The following is a 23,882-nucleotide window of genomic DNA, read 5'->3' as shown; positions in this document are numbered from 1 at the left end:
AGCTTCCACCACCTCTCTGGGTAACCTGTCCTGGTGTTTTACTACCCTCCTGGTGAAAAAATTCTTACTAATATCTAATCTAAACTTCCCTTGCTGCAACTTGTCCCACAGCCTCTGGCAAGAGTGATTCAAGGTGACAAGCAGGACATACCACAGCTCCTGGGTCTCCATGCTTGGGCATGGGTGGTGGGATGCCATGGCAGGGTAGGGCAGGCCATGTCCCAACATGGAGGCATGTGTAATTCATAGCAGAGGGCAATCACTCTGGGGCTTTTCTGGAAGCCTCTGTCTGAGTCTGGGGGAGGGTCCACAGTGACATGGCAGTGGGCTGGGGGCAGGCTTGCCCATGCATGACAGCCAATCAGGGGTGGCACAGGTGATCAGCTATGCCCAGCAACATCTAGCATCCCAGGGAGACAGCAGGGCATGCTGGGAGGCATGCAGGGGAAAACACAATCTGTGGGCCTAGGCTACTGCAAGCAGCCCACCAAAGGGCAAATATGTACTCTGTTCACTACCATTCTAACCTAGGCCACTTCTAGAAAGCATGTAACTTAAAACAATTGTTCCTCTGACTTCTTGAACATCTGTCTTGCGGCCCCAGTGATCTCCAAGCAATTAATTCTACTGTCCAATTGTCTAATCAACCTACATAATTATGCATATCAATCCGTTTTCTTTTATATCATCCACATCTCTTAAGATATTATTTTTTATCATTTTATCAAGTTTTAGCATCTTCAGATTAAGTTGTATGTCTGTTATATTTTAAATATAAAATATCTTCTGATTGCGATGGAAAAGCTTTAAGAAAAAGGTGGGTGTCTCAGTGTGTTTTAAAAGCAATCAGACTCAGTGTAATAGTAATGCATAGCTTTGCAGCTATGATGAAGGACTTAGAAGAAGGACCTCTTTGTTCCTTATTGTAAAGTACTGAATCTGTTGGCTGGGGCTTCCTGTCTCTGTGGAATAGTAGTTAAAAGAAGAGACCCACAGGGAGTTAATATTACTCTGAGCTCTATTAATTGTTGGCCAGAGTCCCGCATTAAAAATAAGTCTAGTCTTCAGAGGAAGGTGCAATAGATAGCTCCCTGAACCACTCTGCTTTCAGGAGACCTGGCATAAGTCCAGAATAGGTCACTGGAGTTGCACGTTTTTGTAACGATGCAACTGAATGCAAAATCAGATCTATTGTTTACAAAAAATATTTTAAAATTATTTTTAAAAGTGTCTATATTCAAAAATATACTTTTCCTGTTAAGTCTATAGTTCATTTTAGTATTTCAGCCTGGTTTTCTTTTGTATTAACTTATTTTGAGACAAGAGGGTTTTCAATTCAGGTAGATATTCAAGCAAAATTGCAGCTCTGTTTCTCTGAGATAAAAGGCCAGCACTGTCATCTTTTAATATAGTTAATGATAGTCTCGGTTTGTATTTTCTTTTGAAGGAAAGCAATGTAGAACCCTTTTTCTATTTCTATGCAAGGAATTTGTATTTATTTTAAAATGCATTTGCAAAACAATTATTTTTATTTCCTGAAACAACTTATTGCACAACATAATTTTAGATTATTTAGTATAGTACTAATTTGCATTTTCAAAAAGTGACCATATACTTTTTTTTGCCCATATGTGTTAGTTTGATGCAATGCCAAGAAGGCTGCTATGAAATCAGCCGATAATGGCACAAAGTAGACTCTTGGGCACTTCCCGGGGCATCTAATAGTCAGAGCTGCAATAATTAGTGTGGTTTATCTTAACCTAACCTATTATCATTACTACTTAGAGGGAATGATGCAGAACTTTAGGAAAGTGGGGAATTAAAAGAAAAATATTATGTATCGGATCTGTCTCATAATAAGCCTCACATAAACTGACCAGATGTCTCAACTAACCCAGAACACTACAATACCCTTAATATCCAAGTTATCTGGAAATATTTCTGTGTCACAATTTTCTCTAATGTTTCCCATTCTTTTTGTTTTAATGAAGTGTTGCCCACTTCTCCATCACTTCATTTTTGTTTACACAGCTCTTTTTTAGATATTTAAACTCATAAAATGTTACCAGACAATAAAATATTGTACTGTGTTCATACACAAGTGTAGTTCACACACTTTCATTACTTCTGTCTTCAGAAGCATGTTGTTTTCCATTTTGATTCTTTACCACGAGACCACATAAGGCAGAGTGTAAAAGAAAAAATGTCTTCAAAGAGTAAAAAAAATAGCAATATACTATTGATAGGAAATGACACATGCTGGCTATGATCCTTGAGGGTAGAGGATAAAAAAATATCATTGTTAAAATAAGAATTTTAATCACATTAAAGATGATGGCAGACACATACTACCTTTTCACATGACTTAAGCTTAAGAAGTCCAGTGAAAGGAACCAGTGACTTGTCTTCCTTGCTTTTTAGGTATCCAACTTGAGAGGTTATAAAGGGCCTTGAAAATCAGACCTCTTAAAAGTATCATAACACATAGGCACATAAGTAAGCTATTGGGAAGTGAAGAAGAATGGGGGTTTACAGCATGTCAGCTACACCAGAATAACTGCCCATGTGCAGAAGCAGATCCAGGATTTTTCAAAGGCGTATGTGGGAACAGTGATTGATGCTGTAGGGGTGCTGTGCCCCCTGCTTCTGGTTTCCTCCTCTGCCCCATGCCACAGAAGCAGCTGTCAAGGACCCTTTTTTTTTAACTCCTCAAAACAGATAAGAATTCCCACCCTCCTTTCTCTTCCTGATCAGGAGTGCACCTCCCTCCCATTTCCTTCTCCCTCCTCCACTTGCCACTGGCACTGCCCCCAATATCCCCAGGGTGAGTGTCCTACTCCAGCTGGGCTGTGCAGGGTGTGGAAACAGCCTCTGCACAGCCCAGCTGAAGCAGCGCTGGATCTCCCTCACCCCTGGGACAACAGGGTCAGCAGCAGTGACAGTGGCAGCAGCAGGCAGGAGAGGGGAGGAACATGAGGACAAAGGGAAAGGGAGGGGAAGAATTATTTTCTTCTTCTGGGACTTAAAAATGACCCCAGCTGCTGCTCCTGCCACATGGTCTAAAAGTGAGGTGTGACCATGCCATTGCACCCAGTTTGGATCCACCACTTCCAGTGTGCACATTTTGGCCTTGCATTTTGTAGTGAATGAAAGAAAACCCACAATTAACTACATAGTGAATTAGTTACTATGGGTTAAGCTTTCACTTAAAAGTTGGTCAGATCATGCACATGAGCAGTTGTCATGGAACACTGGACACACTGTAAATCCCTGTGCATCTTTCCCTAATTAAGTTTCCTGTGTCCTGATGCTTTTAATTTGGACATTCAAGAAGAAAGGCACCTTATACCATTAGTAAATATTGGCCAAAGGAAAAGATATAGGGTATGTAAATCTGAATATTTTAAACTGAATTGGAATTTTACATATTCAGACTATAGCAACTGAGGAATAAGTTTATGTGTAGGTAACCCAAACAAGGTCTAACTGAAATTGTACAATGTATCCTTGACACATGTATTGAAGCTTACTGCACATAGAGCAATGCTGAATTGTTGATTACAATATTTAACATGTAAGCAATCACAGCCTAAGCATAAACTCTGCTTTGCTTTGATTACATGTTTTAGATACTTTACAACTCTGTCAACGGCAAAATTGTAGCTGAGGGTAGGAAGGTATAATTATTCCCTTACAAAACCTTCAACAAATGTTTTCATTAGGATGTTTTAGAGAAAATGTATATCCTTCAAACTAATGTGCAAAACAGATTCTCAAAGGGAATGTCTGCAGATCTACTGATAATCAGTTGCAGGAAATTAAAAGGAGATTAAAAGTGTGAAAAGAACTCTAGAACTTAATGATGAGAGCTGCTTCTTCACTGATCTTCTTGAAAATGATTTTAATTAATAACAAAAAATAGACAAGAAGTCATTTAATAGTCGTAGGGATGATGATGCAATCTTTCACTGATGTAGAAAGTGGTGGCTGGTTCTAGTTCCAGTTAGACAATACTAAATTATTCCAAGTAGCCAAATACTGATCTTAAAATGAAAAGGTGCTGAAAGATAAAACAAAATGGAATGGGCAAAAATGTGGGAAATTAACTTTAGTATTGATAAGGGCAAAGCAATGAACATGGATGAAAATAATCTGAAACATATATGTACACAGTGCTGGCCTCCAAACTACCTCTTATAACTCAGGAAAGAGACCCTGGAGTGACTGGCTAGTTCTCTAAAAAACGTTGGCTCTCTCTCTTGTCCATAATCTTTCTAATCTAAAGCAAGAAAGAGCTTGACTTCTCTCCAAGACTGTTAATAAATAACTGTCTAGAGAACTCAAATGCACTTTAACTAAAATGTTGCCATTATTAATATTAATGACATATCTCTGAAGGCCAAATTCTGCACTGTTTCATTCATGCAGTCACAGTAACTTTAATGGGATTGCACAGGTAGGAGTAAGGGCAAAATTTGGTCTTTTATGATTAAAATTAGATTTCTATTCACATAATGTAGCTTGCCATTCACCATTAAAGATAATGGGTATAATTATCCATTTTCTGCTTCTGTGTATGTGCACTCTTTCTTTGTCTTCTAACTGTCATAGCTAATTTGTCTCTTTTCAGGAATGAAAGGTCTTTTTAAAAACAAAATTATCTGCCCTACAATATGTCTTTCAAAACCAACATGTCACCTATAATATAATTGTAGTATTCTGAAGATCTTAGATAAAGCCAACTTGAATGCACAAAGGAATAACTAGGAATAATATGATTAAATTAAAGCAGAGATCATTTCAGTTTTTATAGAAAACTGAATATCATGAAGCCACACCTGTACAAATGGCAGAATATTTCCTCAGTGGAAAAGATGCTTAAAACTAAACCAAAGGAACCTCGAGGAAACATTCAAGAGGGGAGTAGAGATGATCTAAACCTTTCTTCAATTTGTATGTGGTTATGTATATTTGAGAATGCCTAGATTATGTTTCAGTTTGGTAAATTCAAAAACAATCAAGTGAATGAAATGGGACCAGTTCTTTGAGGCTTCTTTGCCATACTTAAGATATGTCAAAGATGAATCTGTGGCCCTTTAACACTCAGTTCCTGGGGAAGGTTTAGTTTTTGCTGTCTGGGAATGACTCACAAACACCCATACTATCACCAGAATATAGCAGTGCTCTACTTGTATTCTGTTTAGGCCAAATCTTATCTTCCTGCTTTACACCTCCTCCTTCCTAGTATTCTTTCCAAGCTGATAGTTTTGAGGGGTACATAAGACACAGCAGCCATGTCCACACAAGTGTGCATGTGCATTTTGCAGTGCCTCAAAGGCTTCTGAGGTGCCACAAAACACACCCTGAGCACATGATTTGGTTCTCCACACTGTTTATTTGCAGCACAGAGCCAAATTTAGATAAAGGAAATCTTGCTATCAAAAAGAAGCATGCTGAAAAAAGTGGGGCAGTGTGTGTGGCAGCTGTGTGTGCCATGTGAAACCAGAGCCTGGCTAGGTGGAGCCACTCGTGCTTGGATCGCCAATGCTGGAGTCTGGGGAGGTCCCGAGGACCCCAAGTAGGCTGCTGAAGCCAGCCCAGATGTTGGCCACAGACTCCCCAACGCACCTGGAGCATTTTTTCCTGTGCTAACCCCATGTGCAGGGGGTGCAGTTGCCATGGGGAGATAAGCAGTGGCACACACCCCAGCACATAGGGACACAGCCAGCAAAGCCAACCAAAGATACTTGACAAGAGGGATGCCATAGAAATAGCCCATAAGAAATTTATATATTGGGAAAATCCTTAGTTGACCAGATACAGATAATTTCTAGACACTTTGTCCTACTGAAGGGGACAGAGACCAAGACTCTGGCTCAAATACTGCAAACGTGGTTGTAGTGGCCCAACATATCTGATCTCTTATTAAAAATGACATCCCATTCCCTGTCTCCATTTTCACAGCCTCCTCCTCCTTTCTACTGACTGAGACAAAGGGCTTTTGTTCTAACCCTTTATCTAATAACATGACAATTTCTAGGATGGCTGCATGTGTTGTATCACTGCCGCTTCTCTCTGCTCGGTATTTTATACATTATGGAACAAAGCTTGCTGGTGTTGTTAATGTAACACTATGGATCTCATTTGCTTCATTCGGACCCAAAGCCTTGATTAGACAAGGAACTCCTACAATTACTTAATTAATCCCACAGTTTTCTGACACTTTCCCATGATAGCTAGATCCGATCTCCCAACAGGCTTTTAAATTACTTTGGGATTTATAGAGTGAGATTTAGGTGCAGGGAGACATGAGAACATATACCCTCATATGTGAAATGCTACTTTCATACTAACAAGGATGGATCCAAAGGGGTGCAATGGTGTGGTTACCCCCTCCCCACCCCCATGCACTGTATGCTGGAACTAGCTCTCCTTAATTCATGCTGGCTGACTCCAGTTCTCCACAGTCCAAAACTCTCTGAAATGAAGTCAGACCATGGGGGAGGGAAGGAATACGAGAAGAAGTCAGACCAAGCTGCAATTATTTCTCCAACTGCAGCAGCCTGGAGTGCTACAAGCAACACCAGGGTGAGGGGACAATTCTGTTAGGTATAGCTACAGCTGGGGCACAGGGAGCTAGGCAGAGAGCAGGAACAAGATGAGGGGCTGCCCTCTATGACACTATCCCCTGCTAAACCCAGCAGCCCATGCAGCTGGTCTTCAAAACTGGAGCACCCAGGCTGGTGGGGAACATCCAGTGGGATCAGGCAGGGAGCAAGGGTGATAAACAGGGATATGACCACTGTTTTGGGCTTGGAGGAAGCCTGAGAGCCTCTTCTACTCCATGACAGCTGGGGCTACAGGGGGTGGCTGCATGGTATGCCAGGCTCATCAGAGGACAGCAGCAGTTGTAGGAAGGTTCCTCTTTCCTGCCCACTGCTCCCTTCCTGGGGCCCTGGTGTTGCCTGCCAGCCCAGGGTCTCCAAATGCACCTCCCCTTATTCCCCCATTGTCTGAGGGGTTGTATCTGCTGCACCTCTCCTCCCTGTCTTTTCTTAATCATAAACCTATGCATAATTATTACACATTTGTATAACGAAACTCTTCAAACTTGAAAGAGGAAGGAGATTTGCCTATAGAAAACAGCCAAGATAAAGTCCTAATCTTTCTGAATGGTTTAGGAATCAAAGTTACTGTACCTGAGCATTGATAACTGTAACACACATTTTGTAGAAGGCATCAAAATACTGAGCATTAATAATGCTCCCTACCAAACAGATGGAGGCAAGAAAAAGCTTATCAAGGCATAGCTCAAACAAATGAAAAATGAAGATTTAGCTTCTGAATGTTTCCTTGACACTTCAGAGTCTTCATCCATTTGTAGTTTCTCAATGGCCCTTTGTACAATTTGTGCTATGCCTCTTTAGCTAGTGAAATTCTTTTAAATACCTCCATTTTAATTCACACAGACTATAGTCACAGCCAGTGGTGAGACAAAGCTGATTAGCTCATAGACTTCCTACTGTTAGACTGGAAGGAAATTCTGATTCTGACATGTGCATCTTCAGAATTTAACAACAACATAATGGGAAAATGAGTTAAAACGGATGCTTGAATGGGCTTGGGCTGAATTTGATATCTTTGGGAGTCCTTGCCTCATGATTGAACTGGCTTCTAATTCCTAAGTAAATGCTACTTTGAAAATGAGTTCAAATGCTTTCTTATTCAAGTGTTATAACTAATATACCCATGGAGATGCTCTATTTTTGGGGGGGGGGGGGGGGTTGGCAACAGATTCCACTCTGTCAGGCATGAGTCTGTTATAGATCTCTCCAATAATTTAGAAGATTTTTATTCAATGTTTTCATGTTAAAATATATGTGTAATGAGTAAAGCTATTTTAAATCCATTTTTATTTAAAGTGTACAATCAAAATTTGCCTTTAAAAAAAAAAAAATCATTGACCCAAATCCCAGGATTTTTTTTTGTTTTTGTTTTTTGTTTTTAAACCGAAACCATTGCTAATTGGCCATACTAATTTATAAATTTATAAAATGTTTTCACCCTATAATTTCTTAGACTGCCTTTTTAATAGTGTGTACTCTTTTTAACAATATGTTTTATTTAAGTACAGGAATAATGTCTTGTACTCCATTTTTAGTATTATGGATATATAGGTAAACAGATCAAACTTCATCTTATAATACAATTTACTGTATATCTAGGGGATCTAGATGCTAAAGTCTAGCTCTTATTAACTCCTCTGTATTTTCTGGTGAAAGGAGAACTGATTATGTGTACTCTCCCCTGCTGCTGAACTCAGTTAACAATCTACTCATCATGGTTTAAGCAAATGTTCCCACCATTTAGGTTAATGGAAACTCTGTAGAACATTTTTGCCTTACTACAAATCCAATGAGTACATTTTAGATTGGTTTTAATGATTTTTAAAATTTTTGAAAATAGCATACGTAAGACATGAAATAGTATTTCCAATTTAGTTAATTGTGAGTTCTTGATAGGTTATTGTGTTGAGAATGGAGGAAATGAAGCTAAAATTTTTAGCACGTCTACAGTCCCAAGTGCCAGTTTGACTTACTCTATACACAGCAGGAGGAAAGTCCAATAAGATGTATATTTTATCACTTTTCCCTTTTGATTCCTGAAGTTCATTAACATAGAATGAAATTTGGTTTCCTTTTGTGTGCAGGGGTTCAGAGACATTTTGAGAAGTAGCAATTAAAATGAGAAAACATGGATGTTTTACCTTTTGGTAATTAATTAAATTTTGACAACTATTTTTAGATGCTATCAAATATTTAGAAAGGGTACTGTAAATAGGAAATACATGTTAAGGCAACAGCTAGCCTAATTGATTCTCAACCAAATAATTAAAAAAATGCATTTTTCCCCTTGGAAAAGGAAAAAAAGGGCTTTTGGTACTTCTTTATATTATAGATTTTGTCTGTGCACTCTATCACTAGTGCAAAGATCTGGACAATTAGCAGTCAGTTTGCCATCTGGAACTTATGAGAGATCTTGATTGAAATTACTTCCCAAATAGTAATTTAGACTAAAGTATTTATCCAATCAATAATGGCAACCTAAAGCCTGAATGTACTTATTTGTGGGATCATTTCAACATGCTAAATAACAACATATGAATATATACACCTAGCTTCATACTAGCGCCGTCTAAAAAAAACAAACAACTCAGAGTAAAGTCAAATTGTTTATGAGATCCTCAAGAAACAAACAAACAAACCCCACCCCCAAAGCAATTAAAATGAGAGTATTTGAGTTCACAAATCTTATTGGCATTTTTTTTTATTGAGACCTGCTTTACTGTGGAAAGTTTTTGTGGTTATGTTGCAATCTGGCAAATAGCTGTTTATCTATACCAGGTAGCAGGATAAGAATCCATAGTCCCTGCTGAGACCAAGGATGTGGATGATTTTTGTTGGGCAGGATTTGGCATGTGAACCATCATTCATTTCTCTGTAAAAAAATGTATGTTATGGAAATTAAGCAATTTTCAATGATACCACTCTGGTATGTGCTTTATGAAAAAAAAAAAAAATCAATATTCTAGACAAATCTGAGGGGCAAGGATTCATGCTGGTGTATACTTATTGGACCAACTAGACATATGCATGACTGTTGCACAAATTCTGAAAACCAGAGGGCAATCTATATCAGCTTGGAGAGGGGCTAAGTCAGCTAATCCATACATTTGTATCCAGGCTTCTATGGAAGATATTTACCAAACTTATGTTTGTCAAACTTAGGGTGAAATCCTGGCTCCACTGAAGTCAGTGGCAAATCCCCATTTATGTTACTGGCTTCTTTAACATTCCAAACTTAAAAAAAAGAATGCGTTACCACAGTGTGCTAGCAATAGTAGTATGTGAAGAGAATACTGCAATGGGCATGCTAAATTAATATCATGAATTTATTTGAAATACAAATGAAGAAGTTATAAGGGTAATCAGTGTAAATCAGGGGTGCTTAATCCTGTGCCCATAGGCCAAATCCAGCCCCTGGTATTGTGCCAGGACCTGATCCTAACATGTAGGGCCTAATTCCAGTATGTGGGGCTAGGCAGGGATGGCATGCAGGCCCCCATCCAGCCCATGGACCAGCCTCAGACAACCCATCTAGTCTGTGGTGCCAACACATTGAATATCACTGGTGTAAACCATGTAGAAAAAGAAAATTAAAAAAGCAGAATGAACGTTATATTTGTTGAACGTATCGAAAAAAGGATGTAATTTTTTTTTTTCTCGGAGATAAGTAAACTACCATGAAGCTACAAATGGATCATTGACTTATTATTCTATTTAGCCCTAGAAAAAATAATCTCATTTAAAGCCATTGTTCAAGTATTTGTACAAGATCCAAGAGCCTGTTATAGACTTATTGTATTAAAATCAATGACTACAGAAGGTTTCACTATAACAAGTAGAAGTCTGAAAAGAAGTTAAATGATTAAGTGATACTTGCATATTCACTTGGATGTCCTCATTTATGAAGCTATGTAAACCCTTTGAAATTTCACATGAAATGATTTGATCCATTAACATGGGTCAAAGGGTTTTAACATTGGCTCCATGACATTCTCATTAGCAAGCTAATGCAATGCAATTTAGAAGGACTGTAAGGTGGATACATTACAAGTTGGATCATCATACTTAAGGAATGGAAGGAATGGTCATCAAACATTCAATTTCTAACTGGCAGGAGGTTTCAAGTCTGTCCTGAATATGATACTATCTGATTTCTTCATTTATGACTTGGTAGATGTGAAAGAGTGCACAGATAGCAAATTTAGATGTCACACATTACAACTCCACATGTTAGGAGTTGTAAGTACTTTGGAAGATAGGGTCAGGATTCAGAACAACCTTGATAAGACAGATAAATGGCCTATAATTAATCAGATGGAATTCAAACAAGACAAGTGCAAAGTACTGCACTTGAGATGAAATGACCAAATGCAAAAATACAAATTGAACTGGTTAGGGTGCAATATTGCAGAACATCACGTGGGAGCTATAGTGGACCAGAAACTGAATATGAGTCACCAGTGTGCTCTTGTTGCAAAAATAAAAAAGCCAACATCATATTGGCTTGTATTAACAGGAATGTCTCCTGAAGGTTTATGGAAGTAATTATTCCTCCTTTTACATTACTGGTGAGGCCTTACCTTGAGTACTGTATCCAGTTATGGGCATCACACTTCAAGATGTAAACAAATTAGAAAATCTAAAGAGTAACAAAAGTGATTGGAGGTCTCAGAAACATGACATATGATATTACAATAAAAGTTTGGAAAAACAGATTATTTTACTTGGAGAAGAGATGATTGAGGTGGGATTTTACAACAGTCCTCAAATATCTGAAGGGTCGTTATGAAAAGGATCATAATAATTTGCCAGAGGAACTAGAAAGAAGAAACCATCTTAAATTGCATCAAAGGAAATTTAAGTTGGGTAACAGGGAGAATTTCAAGAATTAAGGATTAATACTGGTTAAGGATTGAGAGAGATTACTTAAAGAGGTTATGGACTCTATCCTTGGAAAAGTTTAAAATCAGGTTAGAAGAATACTTGGCTTGACTGTTTTAGACAGGGATGATCTTGTCTTGAGGAGGGTAGTGGACTAAATGACCTCCTGATTCACACATCCCTTGAGATCTTCTGTGCAGGGAACCCCCAGACAAATATGTGGATGAAGAATCAGTGCTCAGGACTCTAAATTTTGCATCCCTCTAGTTTCAATATGCCAATGGCTTTACAGAAAGCTTATTAAGAAAGGCATAAGATTATTTAAAGCAGGTGTAAATCCTTTAATGGGACCTACTTTTCTTTTATTCCTTTATCTATAAAACTAAGTTGTCTTTATGAGTCCAGCAACATCTGAAAGGAAGAAGAAATCAAACGTAATTAAAGATTTGGCCTTAAATTAATGCACACAGAGAATGTTTTGAATTCTGATTGGTATCATCTGATTATGAGTCATAAAATATCTAGCATTCTTAAAAAAAAAAAAAATGCCCTACTGAGATTGTTTTATTTTGATATGTTTACATGTATTAAAGCCATGCAATTTGTATTCATGGCTTTGCACCCACATGGTAAATTTGGGTACAATAAAGCACTTACAGATGCTAATTTGCAAGAGCATTTGCACCCACAATTCAAGCACAGGTGCACAATGACAGGTACGAACTTTATTGATGTGATCACTGTCTGCTGAAAGCCTTTGATGATTTGCCTAAAGCTGAACTTTGGTTGCAGCTGCCATAGAAGCCATTAGTTGCATGCTTTGTGTTTTAAAACTTTGTTTCATATGGGACTAATACAAAAATGTTAATGGAATTTGGGCTGCATTCATAGAATATTGTAGACAAGCCACAGAGGGTGATAGTACCACTATTAGGGGGTGATAGTACCACACTTGGTTCCTGAACTGGAGTTCAGGTCTGGGCACATCATTTTAATGAGGAGGTAGAGAAAGTACAGAGGATTCAGGGGTAAGTGACAAAGATGACCGACAAAGAGGTTGAAATGCAAGATGTGCAAGGAAGGTTTGAGGGAACTAGGAATAAGTAATATGGAGAAAAGAAGATCAAAGGAGGACAAGATACCACTTTTCAAATATTTGAAAATCTACTGCAAAGAAGAGGGATAACTGCTCACAGTGTGTAGGCCATAAGGCAATGGGTAAAAACTGAATTAAACATGTTCAGATTAAATATTAAGGCAAAACACTGCTTAGCTCTCAGAACAGTGGCACAAGAGAACAAGGTGTCTCCAGAAGTTATGGAATCTCCTTCAGGGGAAGTTTTCAAGAAGAATTTGAATAGGCATCTGCCTCAAATGGTTTAGGAAAATCTCAAGGGCGTAAATACTTTTAGTTCAGGTAGAAAGAGACAGATTTGGCATAGAGGGTTATGGCTGCTAGTCTTCTGCATAGAAATGGTAGCTGAATTCATGTTAGTGGCTGAGATTACCTGGAGATAAAGTGTACACAGAGGGCAGAGAGGGCCAACTACAAAGCTGTATAAATTCCCAAAGAAAATCAGAGACTGTCTTCCAAAGGAAACACTGGGGGAGTGATTAGAGTAATCAGAGGACAGGCAGAAGAGGAAGAATATACTATATGCACTCCCACTGCATAGAACAAGATCATATTCTTCAACTAATTCTAAACACTCCAAAAAGAGCTGAATGATTAAGTGTGCTATCAAGAAATGGTTTGTGATCGTCAATTACTTAACAGACAGAATCAAAGTACAAATCGCCTGTTTCAGTCAATTACTGCTAAAATGGAATAAAAGCATTTTAATTGTAATCAGAGCTTACACAATTCAGCATGGATATTAAAGGAAATAATGAGCAGTCATAAATACAGTGACCCATTTATCTCTTTATCTCACTGCTTACCAAACATAAGCATTAAATTCAAGCAAACTGCTTCAAAAAAGCAGAACCAAGTTAATTAGCCCTACTGAATTAGCAGAACATCTAAATTGGATTCTACTTCAAGGTTTAGTTGAAATTTATCTTAGCTTGAAGCTGATTCTGAAGTGAATAATGAACATATAGAAAAGAGATGAAAAGAATATTTTGTCACTACAAACCACAGCTAAAAGATGTCATATATGGGTTTGGTTCTTATCCATTTGCAATTTGCACTAGCAGAGAAGTCTGTGCCACACAAGAACTGCCTGTGAGGGAGAGCAAGCAGTATTTGCACCTTCTTTAGGGACTCCACTATGGCAGCATAGATTTAATTTGCAGGTTAGACTCTTTGATGGCCCTTTTGATAGGGTCTGGCCAAGAGCACTAACTGAATTCATGCAATCCACTTGCGGATTACAACACCCTTTCTCTGACCACCCATTCCACAATTTGGTGACACCAAATAGGTATAACTAGATTGTCTAACACCAGAAGCCCTGGTAAATTAAACATATTTAAGTTTATAATTATATTTGTTTCATTTGTTTGTAAAAAAATCATTTTTTTTTAAATTGGTTGCCACTCCATTTTCTGAAGTTTTGGACGATGCCTTGAGTCCAAAAAAGTCCAGTATTGAAGTTTAAGGCAAAACTGGACTATGTTCACATCTTCTAATTTGCTTGGGTCATTTTAAGGAGCCTTTTATAACAGAGTTGGGCCCCCAGGGGTGGCTGTGATGCCTGCTGATGGCCACATGACTCATGCACTGCTCCAGCTCCTAGGGTACCCTCCCTTTCCTCTTGCCTGACACAGCTTGGTTGTAATCATTTGATTATGAAAAGGGAGGCTGCCCTAGGATTCCAAAGAAAGCCCTCATCTGTCTGCCAGCCAGCAGGTCCCTCCTGGATCCCACTGGTCCCAGTCACAGCCATGACTTGCAGGTGTTACCACTTACCAAGTTACCCCTTGACATGTCTTCACACCCTCACTGGGGCTTCTACCTTCCCAGATTTGGCACGTGGGTGGGCCCCTCAGCCTAGGTCCATTGTGCCAGACCTGACTTCCAGGTTCCAGCCCCTGTCTTATTGCCCTTCCTTGGGCTTTGGGCCCCCGGCCCCAGTATCACCCCTTTCAGCCTGTGGGCCCTTGTACCTTGTCTCTCCCTCCTCAGCTCTGGAGTCTTGGCTCTGATTTTACCTTCTTTAGCTCTCAGTCCTTGGCCTCACAGGCTTTGCTCTTCTCTGCTTTCTGCCTGCTTGGTCTTAATCTTTAGTCCCTGGCAGGGCTCCAGAACCATGCATGCCCCTCAGGCACCAGTGTGTGCATGCATGCCCCTCAGGCACCAATGTGTGCTTCAGACATCCCACTGTGGCTTAAGTAGGCATGTACTTCTCAGGTGCCCTACTGTGGGCTAAACCGCAGTGTGTCCTCGGGCACCCTTCTCTGGTCTCCTCCCAATCCCTTATACCCACTTCTAGTCCACTGCTAAAAAGCTTATGCAAAAAGACAAGCCCACTGGCTACGACTAAACTCCCCTAAACCAGGTTATACTTTCTTGCAAGCCACAATCCTTCCCTTGCATTGCACATTTCCGGTCAATCCCTCTCTAGTACCCATTCCACCCTGAAGCTCTGCAAGGCCCAAGTGACCACCTGGTCTCAGGCACTGGCTTTATATGCCTTTTAAGCCCTGCCTCTGCTAGCCAGGTGACTCTCCAGCCACCCACACATTTTCATTCTGGGCCTGATGACCAGCCTGATTTTCCTTACTACTACTTGGCTCAGCTGCTTGTGGTTCTGTGCTTTTGAGATGCCTACATACTTACCCTGGTGCAGCTTACTTTTCTGTAACTATTCCCTGGGAGAGTTACTCTCCCCAGGGGTAGCTTCTATCAGTGCAGCTGCATATCTGCCTGTTTGCCAGCAGATCATTCACTAGCAGTTATCCTGCTTCCTAGCTGCCAGAGCTCCCAGAGCCAGCTCAGTCCGCTGAAGCTTCCTCTTACAGTACCAGTAGTCCTCTGGATCCCTGTTATCTCTTTCATATAGAAAATATTACAAGCTTACAAAGCAACTTAATTCTGTTTGAGCAACATGTGCTGAATAAAGCCAAGCCAGTTGTCATTATTCTCCTTTATTTGATAACCCATATTATTTGCTATGCTACCTCCCTCATGCTTTCACATACATCATCATATTCCCTCCTTCCCCTTTCCCCTCCCCCCCCCAAAAAAAAATCTATATGGACTATATGCTTATCCAACTAATTTAGTAGAGGTTCCATTGATTTTGAAGACTGACACCAGTTAAGGAACTCGTCCATTTCTTTCATTCTAAACTAAAGCCACTGCTCATTTTCTCATTTTCTCTATAAGAAAACAAAACCAAAGTTGAAGTTACATTCCTTCATAACATAGAACTTCCCTCCTAATTTCCGGTGTGGAAGCCTGCAAAAGAAATCAGGGACTTAGCTGCTCCATGTTGTATAAAAGTAAAATAATACGTTTGTTTCCCCTTCTTGGTCTGAAAAGAGCCACAGGTTTCTGGATTTAGAATGCAGTACATGCACAGAAGTGATCCAGTAGGCTACATGTGCTACTTTCTTTATGCTCTGCCTAGCTTGCTCTCTTGTCTTGAAAAGTGATGGATTTAGAGTCAGATCCCATCAGGGTAAAGTGGACCTAGAACCCAGCTCTATTATGTGCTGGGGAAAGGCGGTCTTCACTAAGTTATTTGGAAAAAGGTACACACCAGTATCATGCAAACCGAAAGATCCACCTTTCCAGTGTTCCTGCCTATCAGGCATCAGCTCACCAAGAGGTGAGACTAAGTGTGCATACCTAGACATTCTTTATATGGGTATGGCAAAACTGTTTTCCTGACTATCATCCTAAATCTTGTAAAAAATATTTCGTTATTATTTATACTGCTTTCCAAATTAAGCTCTTTAAAGCAAGGAAGATGTTGTATTTTATGGTGCCCATATGAGGGCAATGAGGAGGCTGGAGTTTTCTATTGTGTTATGAAAGGGGGTGGAAGCCTTAGACATTGGTTCTCCTCTCCTCAGGGCTGCCTGCTTGCCTTTCTTCTGTTGATTTATAAGGAAGGAAATCTATAGCGGGTATTGTTCCTTTCACACATGTAAGAGTGCATGAAAGGGCTTGGTGGAGAGAAGTGGAATAGCAGTCATACGAGGTATTTCCTTTCTTAGTATAAGAATATTTGAACTAATTTAAAGAGCTAATGCTATTTAAAACAGCAACAACTTTTGCAGGATATCTTCTTTGTCTGCTAATGAGGAGCTGGGGGCGGGGCTGTCATTCAGTAGTAGCATGGCTCCCTAATGAGGTCTTATGCCAGGTTAGAACATAGTCCAGGGGACAAAGCAGAGAGCCAGTTCCAGCTATCTGAGATCTGGGATCCCTTTACCCTATCAATTCTAACTTCCCCTCTCAACATTGCTACTAAGTGAATGTTACCAGAAGATGATAGTAAAGTAGGATACATGATAAATACAGTATAGAATTATTTCATTTACAAGGGTTTAATAATGGCTGTGCTGAGTTGCATTACTGGAATCCCTGTGTCTATTCTACTGAGAAGAGGGCTAGACAAGTCAATCCTCTTTAAAGTAGGCATATATTATTCTTTTCTTTCTTTAGGGAGGCATCAACTAATGCTTGATTAGGAATAGATTACACTGAAAAATAACTGGAAAAAAAAGGAAGTTTGCCAGTGAAAATGGGGAGATGGGAGGGACAATGGTCTAGGATGCAAAAGAATGTATTGGAAAAAGTTATATAGCCATCCTTATTTCATCCTTTGATATTGACAGTTATGTTTTTAAAATCGTTTGATAATTCTGAGTCTGTTTCACTGCTGGCATACATTCTCCTAGGGAGTGTATAAATATAGACTAAGGAGTCTGACTAGGGCATTTTCAAATGAATGAAAACAGTGCCAAAATGTTCAGGGATGCATTTTTACACAGAAGATTTCTAGCAATTATAGGCATGATAAGAGAATTAGAAAACAAGGCATAACAGGAAACTCAAACCCTGTTACTTGTACACAACAGAGGGAGAAGAAAGGGAAGCAGGCCCTTTCTAGGAGCTGAACTTTTGGGACTCACAGGCAACGGGGATGCAGCAGGCAGCTCAAAAGACACTGAAGCCTGGAAGACAAGAGCAGCTAAGGATCCAGGAAAGGCTGCAAAACATGGGAAGCCAGGCAGCCTATTAAGCTAAATAGGGATACTTGGACAGCTCCTTCTCCTTCAGGGCAAAAGCCAGGTAACAAATGAAGGCAGGGCTTAAGACTATAAACCCAGGCCCCAAGCTGTGAGGGGAGGAGGTTTCTAGCCTGTAGGTCATAGGTCTGGGTGTAAGGGGAATTCCTGTGAGCTGGGGAAGGAAGCCTCAGTAGATCCAGACAGTGGGAACTTGCTATAACCCTGGAGGGTTGGGAGTAGCTTGTAACAAAACCCCTTTTTGTTCTGATTCTTTGTTTTGGAATTAAGTTAAACATCGAAGGACTACATGTGACTGTAGAGGTAGAGGAAACCAAGAGCAAGGTACCTAACACACCCTCTGTTGCCCTGTGGGGTCAGGCCAATGCTCAGGATCTCAATATTGTGCTGTTACACAGGAGGGCATGGTGTACAATTGCACATGCACACACTCAAAAATCCATTAGGCACATACACACACTAGGCGCATATACCCACACACTACCAAATCAGGCACACACACACATCCAAAAATACCAGCCTAAACACACACACACCTATCACCAGTTCAAGCACCTATACACTATACACACCAAAAGTTAGACAAAAATCAATTGTCAATACCCGCACACCCAATACACATACACGAATCACTAATTCGTATATCACACACATGATGACATATGTGTATATTCATCAGTTCACACACAAACCACCCACCTACACGTACACACAGGTGAGTTCCTAATTTGGGTGGTGTGGGGTGTGCGTGTGTGCTTAGGGTACTTGGGATACCTAGGGTGCTTGGTGACTATGCCAGGGGGAATCAAGGGTCAAAGATCTCCAGAAGGTAGGGAAGGAGGAACATGGATGGAGGTTAAAATGAGACAGTGAAAGTGCCAGGAGTGAAAGTTGCTGGGGCCAGGATTAGAATCTGCAGACTGAAGGGTAGCTGGGGTTACTTAAGGTCAAGTGGACCCAGGGTTACTGGAGGTCACTGGTGCAAAGGGAGAAGCCTAGCGGCAAGGAGGAGATAGCCAGGAAAGAGAGAGAAGCAGAAACTTGGCAGCTTGGGCCTGGAAACTGAGGCAGACAGCTGAGAGATTGGGGCTGGAAACTGAGGCAGACAGCTGGGAGATCAGGGGGCAGATAAGTAGTGGCCAGTTAGGAAACAGACAAAAACCCAACTCAGGGTTTCAAAATAACAGGTTCAGTAAAACAGATAACAGTATCAGTAAAACAGTAATATAGAACAGTAAAAATCAATATAAACATAATAATTATACAATACAAAACAGTGGATACCCATAACAGGGCACTTATTTGAAAAGAAGGAGAAAAAAACCCAAAACAAACACTACTCATTACCAAAATAAACTGCTGAAGCTTATCCTAAGTCTGAGCTCATTTATACTTATCTATAGGGAATAGAGAGGGAGAAAAAAAAAGTCAGAAATTGTTGAGGAAGGGGAGGGAATGCATTTTAAAATTAAAAAAAAAAAGAAAAACTGGGGTTTTGCTACACAGCCACTGCAGGTCTGAGACTCAGAGAGCCATGGCTCAAAATAGTGGACCTGAGCTGAGGGGTCTTAGCGAGGTGAAAAAGGGCTGAAGTGTAAACAAGGTTCAGGGCCTGAGGAGCCCTGTGTTGGTTTTGGATACAGAGAAAGAGAGCATGATAGAGAGTCTCTACAAAAAAAAAAACAGATGAAGAGTCACATCAGCTAGGTATGGGGTTGGCAAAAAGGCCATGATAATAGCTCTAAAAAACCAAGGAAAGAACTACCACAGTCACAAGGGCCGCTTCCCTCTGAAAACATTGATTACTTTGCCTCCTGCTTCTCATCTGATGGCAATCTGAAGAATATGGACAGAAAGAGATGGGGACCAAAGCACTGACCTGTCACACAAAGGATCCATTTCTAATGAAGCCTTCAACTTAACAACAAGAGAAACAACAAGGTTTGGTGGGAGGAGCAGAATCTTTGCCGATATAAAATGGCACACATACTTCCATTCAAATCAATAGAAAGAGAACTTTTTCCATGGCATTACCCACCACAGATGAAAGAGCTTGCCTCCATTTCTGTTTTACACTGCTATAACTTACTGCAGTTACAAGTAACCCCTAAAATGCCATGACAAAATAAGTCACAGGGAAATCTGTATCTGGGACAGAATAATTATATGTACAAATAGGGAATTATTGGCTAGGATGAAATACTGCAGAGAAGGACCTGGGTGTTACAGAAGACATAAGATGAAAATGAGCCAATGCTACTTCTATTGGAAAAAAAAAAAAAAAAAAGCCAATGGCACATTAGACAGGGGTTAATGTCCCTTAAAAATCAAGGGAAATGATTCTCCTGCTCTGTTCTCAGCACTGGTGAAGCCTCACCTAGATCACTGAACTTTAAGGAGAAAGTAGACAAATTGAAAAGAGTCCAGTGGAGAGCAACACAAATTATTACGGTCCTGGGAAGAAAGACTGGGAAAGGCCAAAAGAACTAAGGTTATTTAGTCTAGTGAAGAGAAGCCTCAGCAGGGTTTTGATATCATTCTTAGAATCACAGGAAATTAGGGTTGGAAGGGACCTCAGGAGGTCATTTAGTCCAACCCCCTGCTCAGAGCAGGACCATGCCCAACTAGATCAGACCAGCCAAAGCTTTGTCTAGCTGGGTCTTGAAAACCTCTAAGATTGGAGATTCCACTACCTCACTGGGTAACCTGTTCCAGTGTTTTACTACCCTCCTAATGAGAAAATTCTTCCTAATATCTAACCTAAACTTGTTGCAACTTGAGACCATTGCTCCTTGTTAAGTCATCTCCCACCACTGAGAACAGTGTAGCTCCATCCTTTTGAACTCCCCTTCAGGTATCTGAAGGTTGCTATAAAATCCCTCCTCAGACTCCTCTTCTCTAGACTAAATAAGTGCAATTTCCTCAGCCTGTCCTCAAGTCATTTGTCCCAGCCCCCTCACCATTTGTGTTGCCCTCTGCTGGACTCTCTCTAATTTGGCCACATCCTTTCTGTAGTGGGGACCCCAAAACTGGACACAGTACTCCGGATGTGGCCCCACCAATGCTGAATAGAGGTGAATAATCACTTTCCTTGGCTTACTGGCAACACACCTACCAATGCAGCCCAATAATCCATTAGTCTTCTTTGCAACAAGGGCACACTGCTGGCTCATATTCAGCTTATTGTGCACCGTAGCCCACAGATCCCTTTCTGCCATTGATTACTACTCTTTGAGCCAGATGCTCCAGACAGCTTTCTTTCTACCTGATAGTCTATTCATCAAGCCCATACTTCCTTAGGTTGCCTATGAGAATGTTGTGGGAGACCATGCCAAAAGCCTTGCTAAAATTAAGGTACACCACATCCACCAATCTCCCCACATTCACAGAACCAGTCATCTCATCATCTTAAAACCTGAAGGGTAATTATAGAGAGGATGGAGATGGCCTTTCGTCTTTGGGTGTAGAAGAAATGGCCTCAAACTGCTGCTGGTGAAATTTAGGTTAGAAATTAGGAAGAACTTTTTGACTATAAGCATGGGTAAGAATTGGAACAGGCTACCTAGAACCACCATCCCTAGAAATGGATGAAGATCAGACAGACACTTCTCTGGACTGATGTAGTCAGGAATGTTCCTGTTCTGAGGAGGCTGGACTTGATAACTTCAACCCTACTTTCTTATGATCCCATGATCCTATTGGGTTCCCTTCCACATTTGATTATTTTTAGTCATTTGGTAGCACTCGGTTCAGTCAACTTTACTTCAATCCTTAGTTAACTGATGATTACCTTCTTGAAGAAACTCTTCTAAATATCTAGATATATTTTCAATTGAACTGAAAAATAAATGAACTTGGATTAAAGTATGTCATTTATCAGAATTTATGCTCTTTTCATTAAAACAATATAATACATTAAATTAAACATATTTTAATTTAATATCACAATATGGTAGCTTCCTCTAAATGCAGATGGTAATAATTGTGTGACTTCATTCCTGGGGAAGCTATTGTAAAAAAGATTCTGAATTAATTTTAGGCCTTGTCCACAACAGATTATAGAATATGCTAATCACAGCCAGGACTGAGAATGCTGTCAGGCATGAATGGAGCAGCTGTTTTCAGATACTATTGTACCTAATTCAATTTGATGCTTAGCTATGGACAACAGTTATTTCAAAATAACTACCTTATAGAGTAAGCTAGGGTGGGCAAAATACAGCCCAAGGGCTGGATCTGGCCTGCCACACGATTCCACCCAGCCCTTGAGGACATTCTGTCAGCTGAAATAATTATCATAGGCCCTAACCCTTGACTTCCCCTCTGAAAGCCAGGACCTCCATGCAGGAAGTGCCACTCTGGTTGCTAAGCAACTAACCCCCACCCCAGCCTGGCCTGACCCACTCCCAGCCCCAAGGTAGGGGACACTAGGCATGGGGAGCTGCATGCTATAGGGTCAGGCTGGGCTGGCTCCGCACACAGCAGGAGCATGGAAGCTGCACACTATGGGGCTGGGTAGGACTGGTCCCATATGCTGTCTCTTCATGTGGCCAGGGACTCAGGCATGAGTCCAAGAGCTGCACACTATGGGGTAGGTGGGGCTGTCTCCTCTATCTGCCACCATGTGTGGTCAGGGTGTCATGTGGGAGTGCTATGGGGCTGGGTGGGGCTGGCCCTGCATGCTGCCACCCTGTGTGCCCAGGGACTCAGGGAGGAGCACAGGAGCTGTGCACTAAGGGGCCGGGCAGGACAGACCCCACACCCTACTGCCACATGTGGCCAGGGACTCAGGTGGAAGTACAGGAGCTGCTTGTTATTGGACTGGGTGCAGCTGGCTCTGCACCTGCCACCATATGCAGCCGGGGACATGGATGGGAGCACAGAAAATGCATGCTGTGTGGCCAGGCAGGGCTGGCCCCACTCACTGTCACTATATGAGGCTCCAAGGACTCACACACTTCAGGGACTCTGACAACCCACACTCCCTCTCCACACACACCCATACCTTCCCACCACCTCACTCTCACCATACCCCCACACACACCGACACTTTCCTACAGCCCCCACACACCCTGCCACACCCCTTCACCCACCCACCCCACACATATACCCACACCTTCCACCACACCTACACATACACCTCACCCACCATACCCACACCCCACACACAAACCCCCACTTTGCCAAACATGCACCCCCTTACCCCTCCCCCCAATATACAAGAGTAAGACTGTATTTTGAGCTATTATGCAATCAAGTCTAGATACACTATGCAAACACACATACATCAGGACAATTTAAAAAAATAAAATATGTTATAATAAATGTTTGATTTTTTTTTAAGTATATGATTTGTTTTTTTACTGATTCCAAGATGGCAGTCCCTCCCCACCCCCACCCTCCAGTGCAAACGAGAAGGACTTTGGGTGGCAAAGGTTAGGGGTGAGACTTCCAGTCCTGAGATGGCAACCAAGGGGCAGGGCATCTGTCAGGGGCATCTGTAAGGGATGGACAACCTTTGCTGGCCACAACAACTCACCAAAACACTTTAAGCAGACCTCCAGATGAAATAATTGCCCACTAACCTGACAGATATTTAGTGAATTTGTTGAATACCATTTAAAGTTGAGCCTAGATCCTGCCATGAGCTTCCCCGGTGTCATTTCTGTGGTTATATGGAACTGCAAGAAAAATATTAAGAAGAATCTGTATTAATGAAATTCATCAAGGGAAGTGTTTTGATTTGTACATTATGCAAAATATACTTACACCTGCTGTTGAGCAGGAGATAGACTTCTAGAACAGGAGGAGTATGACAGAAATCAGCAAGTCATGTTAAAACAAATTGCTAACTTTCAGATGAAAATAATGTAATTTCCCTGAAATTTCACTGAATTTCACTTATAATTTATGTTCTTTTTGCACATAATTTTAGGCTATGAATGGGAATTCTCTTGGAACTTGAATAAACCTAAATATTTCAATGTTTGCAACTGTGAGTTTTCTTTTTCTCCCTTCCCCCATCTCTCCAATGTTCTGCTTTTTATGCAATCTTGTTCAAGTGTTTAGATATGAACAGGGAGCTCCAGGAAAGACTGGGGACAAAGAAAGAGATTTATAGGCTGTAGAAGCAGGGGGCAGTCATACAAGGAGGCATACAACACCCTG

The sequence above is a fragment of the Alligator mississippiensis genome, chromosome 4 (genome assembly GCF_030867095.1).
Source record: "Alligator mississippiensis isolate rAllMis1 chromosome 4, rAllMis1, whole genome shotgun sequence".
In the NCBI taxonomy this organism is placed as follows: domain Eukaryota; kingdom Metazoa; phylum Chordata; order Crocodylia; family Alligatoridae; genus Alligator; species Alligator mississippiensis.
The sequence above is the reverse complement of the archived record's forward strand: the minus strand, read 5'-3'. Positions refer to the sequence as shown.